This window comes from Dermacentor andersoni, chromosome 10, assembly GCF_023375885.2.
Source record: "Dermacentor andersoni chromosome 10, qqDerAnde1_hic_scaffold, whole genome shotgun sequence".
Taxonomy (NCBI): domain Eukaryota; kingdom Metazoa; phylum Arthropoda; class Arachnida; order Ixodida; family Ixodidae; genus Dermacentor; species Dermacentor andersoni.
This window is the reverse complement of record NC_092823.1, coordinates 87610788-87617583: the sequence shown is the minus strand read 5'-3', so window position 1 is coordinate 87617583 and position 6796 is coordinate 87610788.

The following is a 6796-nucleotide window of genomic DNA, read 5'->3' as shown; positions in this document are numbered from 1 at the left end:
CTCCTCCATGGTATATGTTTTTAGTTTTCCGGGTAAGGGCTAAGTGACGGACCACAGGTTGGGCCATTGTAACTTTGGAGCTGCGGCAACAGGCATCACCCTGGTGACAGCGCAGGGGACGGTCGTTGAGCGCTCCACTGAGTGGGAGTGAGGTATAGTAGGCGACATCACGAGGCCGTTCACCTTGCTGTGGGCGCGAAGTCACGGTATGGGCACCGATGGCAGACGTGGGCGGCTTCTCCGCAGGGAGAGCGGAGTGGCCGGTGGGTGTGGAAGCGCATCATACGTGTGTATTCCTTGGGCAGTTGCTCTGTGCGACGAGCGAGTGAGTGAGCGATGGTTGCGGCGGCGGATGAAGGAATTCTGGCGTTAGGAGGCCCTGGCGCGGGCGCGGAGGGCGACCTTTATGACGGACGGCGGTGACGTAGGTCATAGCTTCCGGTACGAAAGGCAGCAACTCGGGCTGCACTTCGAAAACCCCCCATGACCGTTCAAATTTGTTCCTGATAATGTCAGTCACTAAGGACAGCTGAGGTTCCGACACAACGACCCAGACAGTCTCTCGGAGCTTGTCGGAACCCAGTGCTAGGATTTGGCACTGCGGCTAGAATAATTGGCGGTTATATTGGCCAGCACACATTTCTAGTGTTTTCTGAATCAACGTTGCCCGTGTTAAACGGTCAGCTACAGTCTTCGGCGGGTTTAGGATTGGTTCGGCGTTGAGGTCTTGCTTTACGCCCGCATCAGGAAGCGGACTTTCTCCCCCTCGGACACTTCCGGGTTCGCGTGGCGCAAAGGATAGGACATCTCTTCCGTGAAGATGGCGATGTTTATTGGGAAGTTGTACTCGGGATTCTAGAAAAACTTCGGACCTTTGTTTCTGCACGACGCTTGTGAAGGTGTTCAAAAAGGTACGCGAAGTCGCTCCCATGTCCTGAAGCTTGACTCTCAATTGTCAAATTATTCCCGAGCTGCGTCCTCCAAGGAAAAGTAGACATGTTGCAGCTTGTCGTCGGAGTTGCTGCTGCTTAATGTCGCGAGCCGTTCGTACGTTTCCAGCCAGCTTTCCCGCTACTTTAATGGCGATCCCCGGAAGATTGTAGCTCCATGTGCCGCTGCAACGCGTTTGGTGCAGGTCGCACCGCGGCTGTAACCGCGGCTTGATGTCGTATCCATGAACTTCCTGGTCTCTTCGGGATGAAGACCGCACTGTGGGGCCAAGTTCTCTAGCCTACCTCTAGCTCATTGGTCCGGGGCGAGGTTGGCGTTGTCGTCGCGGTCCTGCTTGGGTCACGGCTCCGCGGGGACTCCCGGTACGAGAACGCGGAAGCACCTCCACCAGATATCCCGTTGTAGTGACACAGAAGAACACAGTAGCAACAGCCGTGCATCAGAACACTATTTATTGGGCAATTCTATGGCTGTAAGAACAAGTGGCACTCAAAAAACAACGATAGCGGCAAGCACAGTCGGTGATCGTCGAAACCTGACCGGTGGGTCAAGCCCGTCGGCTTTTATACATGACCCATAGAACGTCCCAGCGTAATCACTGGTGCAATCGTATCTTCGAGAAAGCACTGCACAATGGGCGTCGCGATTACAATAAGAGTATACACGGTTCGGTGACTTCGGATGAAGGATAGATTCATCGATAACACGCGAGAAATTTCCGATACATGCACGCGCGCCCTGCGCGAAGGAGAAGGTTAATCACTTGTTAGGGCGGTGACAAGCCGTCCAGGGAGAAATATAAATGTGTACAAGTGCCAATATAAAGGTTCTAAGGAAGAGAGAAAAGATTAAGGAGGCATGAGGAGGAAAGATAACCGATGGTCATTAAGAGTTATGGAATGGATTCCAAGGGAAGGGAAGCGTAGCAGAGGGTGGCGGAAAGTTAGGTGGGCGGATGAGATTAAGAAGTTTGCAGGGACAACATGGCCACAATTAGTACATGACCGGGGTAGTTGAAGAAGTATGGGAGAGGCATTTGCCCTGCAGTGGGCGTAACCAGGCTATGGATGATGATTATGATGATGATGACGAAATACTAGACTCATATATATCCCCAAAATTAGCTCAAGCAGGCTAGGTGACAGTCAGTCACCCAGTTTCGAGGTGGATGCCAATAATTTATGATCATTATCACTTCAATATCAAAATGCAACAATGAAATGCGCGTGCATCCATAAGTTGTAATATGGCAACTCAAAGCACGCATTGAGTGGCTTATTGCTTTGTAGAAATGCATTTTTGCTCGAGTGTTAAGGCATGGGTTTCATACGGAGTGAAATGCCGTTGTTGGGTAAACTGGATTACATTGCCGGCGTTGGTAGACGCGGCATTGGTGAGCTCTGGGATATATATAACTCCTTATGATTGTTTTACGTGTGCCAGAATGTCAGTACTGTAGATACTTTGTGATTGCCCTCATTGGAATGCTGCCACCGCTGCAGAGAACTTAACCCGCTACCTCATATTCGGCAGCCTAAGATCATATGCACCGAGCCAGAACAATTATAGCTAATCATTCCCTCAAGTTGATCATTAAAAAGCACTTGGATTTGTATTGTAGCGCTGCACGTTTGTGATTGGTAACTGGGAGAACCTAATGCATTGGTATACTTGGCACTTCTGCACTGCCCGATTCTAAGAAAACGCACATGGACGGCCAACGCGGCAGGTTGCCAGTCACTGTTCGTACAAAAGCTGCTTGCTGTGACATTTGGTTCATACTGATAGCGGAAACAAACCAGCGAAAAAAATTAGAGGCAAGCACAAATTAAAGGCGAGTACTACTATGCTGGACCACTAACTCATATATTTGAAAAACGGATCAAACCTCTCCCACCAAACCGGCGAAGCATACGCAATGCTCTTAAATATGTACAACATTTTTGAAATTGATTAACACAGGAATTGCGCTACGTTATCTCTTTATGCTTGTTCACCTTTAAACCTCAGCTTTTGAGGAAGGCTACTTCTTCATCGCTCAACGATATTGAAGGCATACCAATGCAAAGTACGCAAGATGAAGATTGCCTCACTTCTAAGCACTGCCAATCTCTAGGACTCACCACAAGCCTGCTGCAGACAGGTAGGCGTTGATAAGGGCAGGTATTTGAAGGGCAAGTTCGTTAACATCTAACATTTACCATATAGTAAATGCTTTAAACTGCTCTTCGTACAAGTTTTCGAATTAGAGAATCGCTGACGCTTGAAAACCAATTTGAGAAACTTTGTTTAACCTCTCCCGCTTAGTCGTTCTGCTGTGGTGCCATTAAACTTTAAGCTAGTAACAGAAGGCCAGCGAACAGCAGGTATTTAAAGGGCTGCCTAGAGCTTGTAACCACCCAGAAAAGTGCTCAACGTAAGCGAGCATTAGTGGTACGACTGCAATGGCCGTCGTCGGTGTTTGGTTACTTTGTCTATCTGTTGTAACTATACCGCCATATCTGGTAGATGCACGGCAGGTATGTTCTCTTTATTAAGTGAAACGGGTGCACGGCGAGAGGTAGAATGGTCTTTCTTAATTTTAGTAGTTGATGTAAAGGTGGATGTTATTACATTTCAGTGCAAACGCACCATTCATATACTACGAACGTCTTCTTAAATTCAGATAGGACACCACTTTTCCACACTTGGTGTTACGCTTTCTCAGTTGCTGTAAAACTCGTCTGTTTTGCAACTCCGTCTGGACCATGCTAATGTGTTCACGATAGTCGCAGATCAAGACTACAAACCTTGTCAATATTGCTACTGTTACTACGTACAACGATAATGCGTCTACGGACAAATGTGACAACCACAAACGCATTCTTGTATTCCCCCATAGAATCTCCGCCGTTGAAACGTTTCTTTCATCTCAACCATCACGGCAGCCTGATAGCAGTTGTGTTGTACTAGGTGTTATAAAATAATAAATCAGCGCAGGGCTGCCACAGTCGAAAAGGCTGTTACCACTTGCTCATTAGCCAAGGAAACGAGCTTGAGTCGACAGGGCTTCCGCTGAGTGGTTTCCTTTTTGCCGCACTCAAGCCTCACTTCGAATGATCGATTCAAACGTTCAGTGTATCGTTCGCTCCACCTTCTCAATTTAGCTGGGACAGTTTTCACACTTCGTGTTGCTTTGCTGCACAAACTGTTTATAGTCTACTGCATATCGCGTCTTCACTACATTGGCTGTTTCTTTGTCGAATAGTCTAGACACGCTACGTTTGATATATAGGCCACGACAGAAACGTCGCACTAATTCCATAGGAAATTTTTATTCTCAGTATAAAAACAGATTTCGCTCTGGAAACTCATCAGGCGTAGGTCGAAGCATCACTGTCATTTCTTTCCCAAAGGTTGTGCAGAAACTACCAAACTAAAAAGGGCTTGTAGTGCTTGCATTTGAGTTAGTATAAAATTGATGGCGGAAGAATTACCATGACATATGTCCCCATAAGTTTCCCACTGAATTTTCAGCCGAGCAGTCAGTCCAAACCGTTAAGTGGGCCGCTGTCGAGCGTGTGTTTGCATGACTTGCCAAATCCAGCCACATGATCAAAGGCACGTTTACAAAAGCAATCCTAAACATTGCTCTTAAAAGAAATGCATCAATCTGGAGCAATATCTAGGAAGACACAAACTGTAACCGTGAATAACTAGCAAGTGGCACTATAGTGCCTGTCCTCAAGTGAACTGCGTATGAAACTTCAATATAGTGTTTGTGATCGTAGTATAGACCATTTGCTTTATGCGGGCGGAATTTGTCAGTGGGGCCTTAGGAGTACTCTATTTGAATTCCCTTCTGGGTAGAGCTATTGCGAGATCCATTAGGGGAATCCAAAATTCATATGACGTCAGCTTGCATACGGAGTTAAAATGTGCGGAGTCACAGGTACAATTTTGAAATGTACACACAAAACTTTAATTCGGGAGTTTGACGTGCCAAAACCACGATTTGATAACGAAGGCATGCCGTAGTTGGGGACTCCGGATTAATTTTGACCACCGGAAGATCTTTAACAAGCCCCCAATGGACTGGGCACGGTGTTTTTGCATCTCGTCCCCTTAGAAATGCGGCCGCGGCAGCCACAATTTTATTCCTTCACCTCGTACTTAGCAGCACAACGCCGTAGCCGGTAAGCCTACCGCTGTGCGTGTAAGCCACCCGCCTCGTAAAACTCAGCGAAATGAGCCGATGAGAGCAGATAAAGCACGGTATACCTAACATTTCAGGAACGGCAAACGGAGATCCTTCTAAGACATCCAACACTGACGAGACACACAAGACGTAGCAAATCTCACAGTATATATATCGGTGACACTAGTTGCCCCGAAACGGCCTAGCGAGCAGCTATGCAAATTTCAGATTTACGACACACATGCTCGCACGTATGACATCTGCCTCGATGAAATTAACATGACACAAAACTGCTAATTCAGAATGCTACAGAAGCAAAGTTGGTTGCATATTTTTCAACAATTAACATGCCGTTTAATGGCTGCAGAAGTGAATTGGGCCACTGCCGGCAGTGATGGTGTAAGACTGCACGTTAGTTAGCATGAGCCATAAAAAGAGAAATCCGTGCGTAACGTAAAAAAAAAAGAAACTTTATGCGAGATAATAGCACAGCAGAAAAATACTATTGCGTATGAGTGTCGCCCGCGCCAACCCCTGTAACTTGGAAAAGTGCGCAATCAAAATTTTTAACCGCACTACTTGGTAAGCGTGGAAGTGATGCCTCTCATGTGAAGCGGAGCTATACCAGTAATTTGTCGAACGAACACTCACACTGGCAGTCCGCAGGTATGCGCCTAAAGGACTGTCAGAATGGAATGTTAAAGCAAGATTTGAAGCTACGCGTAATCAAAACAGAACTCATCGATAACCATCTGACTCACATCGCCCAGTAAGAAGCTGTATTTGAAAGTGAAACGACGAGGTGTCGTAATAACACGCAAAAGTGGAACTAGGGTCTGCTTAATTCCTCTGGAAGACGCAAGTGCATCCTTGTTTTTCAAGACGCACGGGTTCTGCACCACTTAACACATAACAGCTTAGGAGCGTAGTCACCTAATCTTCGCATTCGCGAACCAACATTTTTGCAGCATTTGGGGAAAGTCAGATTTAAATCGGTTTGACTATCATCTTGTTCAGGATACCTCTACAGCAGCAAGTTATCAATGGAAGATGCCAGGACTTTGGAAGGTGAGCGCACATTTCAAATGCTTCGGTTGAAATATTGACGCCACACGGCCTTTTGTGAATGTTTCTTTTTTAACTGCGGTGTTCAACCTGTGAAAAAAAATTTTTTGGACGGCCAATGAATTATTCACCGATTAATTTTAACTAAAAGGCCCTCATTAGATGCATCGAAGGCCTATAAATGACGGTGGGACTATATTTGTCAGCAAGATGCATAGACAAGCTCAGCGTAACAAGTGCGCTGCGACTCAGGCCATTGCTAGCGAGGCCACCACCGAAAGGTTTCGTGAAAGACGGTTTCGAACGATTGTGACGACTCGTTAAATTTACAAACATCTATTGCACTCTTTATTGTTCGCAGGTGCAGTGAGATTACTTCTCAAAAGAAATTTGCACCCCTTGTACAAAACTTCTTAACTTCTTCATTTTCCGAGCAAAATAAAAAGTACGGAAATAATTAAACTCATTGGCTCTGTACGCAGTTGCAAACACTGGTGGACCCAATAGCGCAATTAAATTATGGCGCAACTTTCCTTGGCAGTATATCTTACAAGCAGTCGTGCTACTGATCTGCCCTTGCAAGTGCTACCATTCTCATAAATA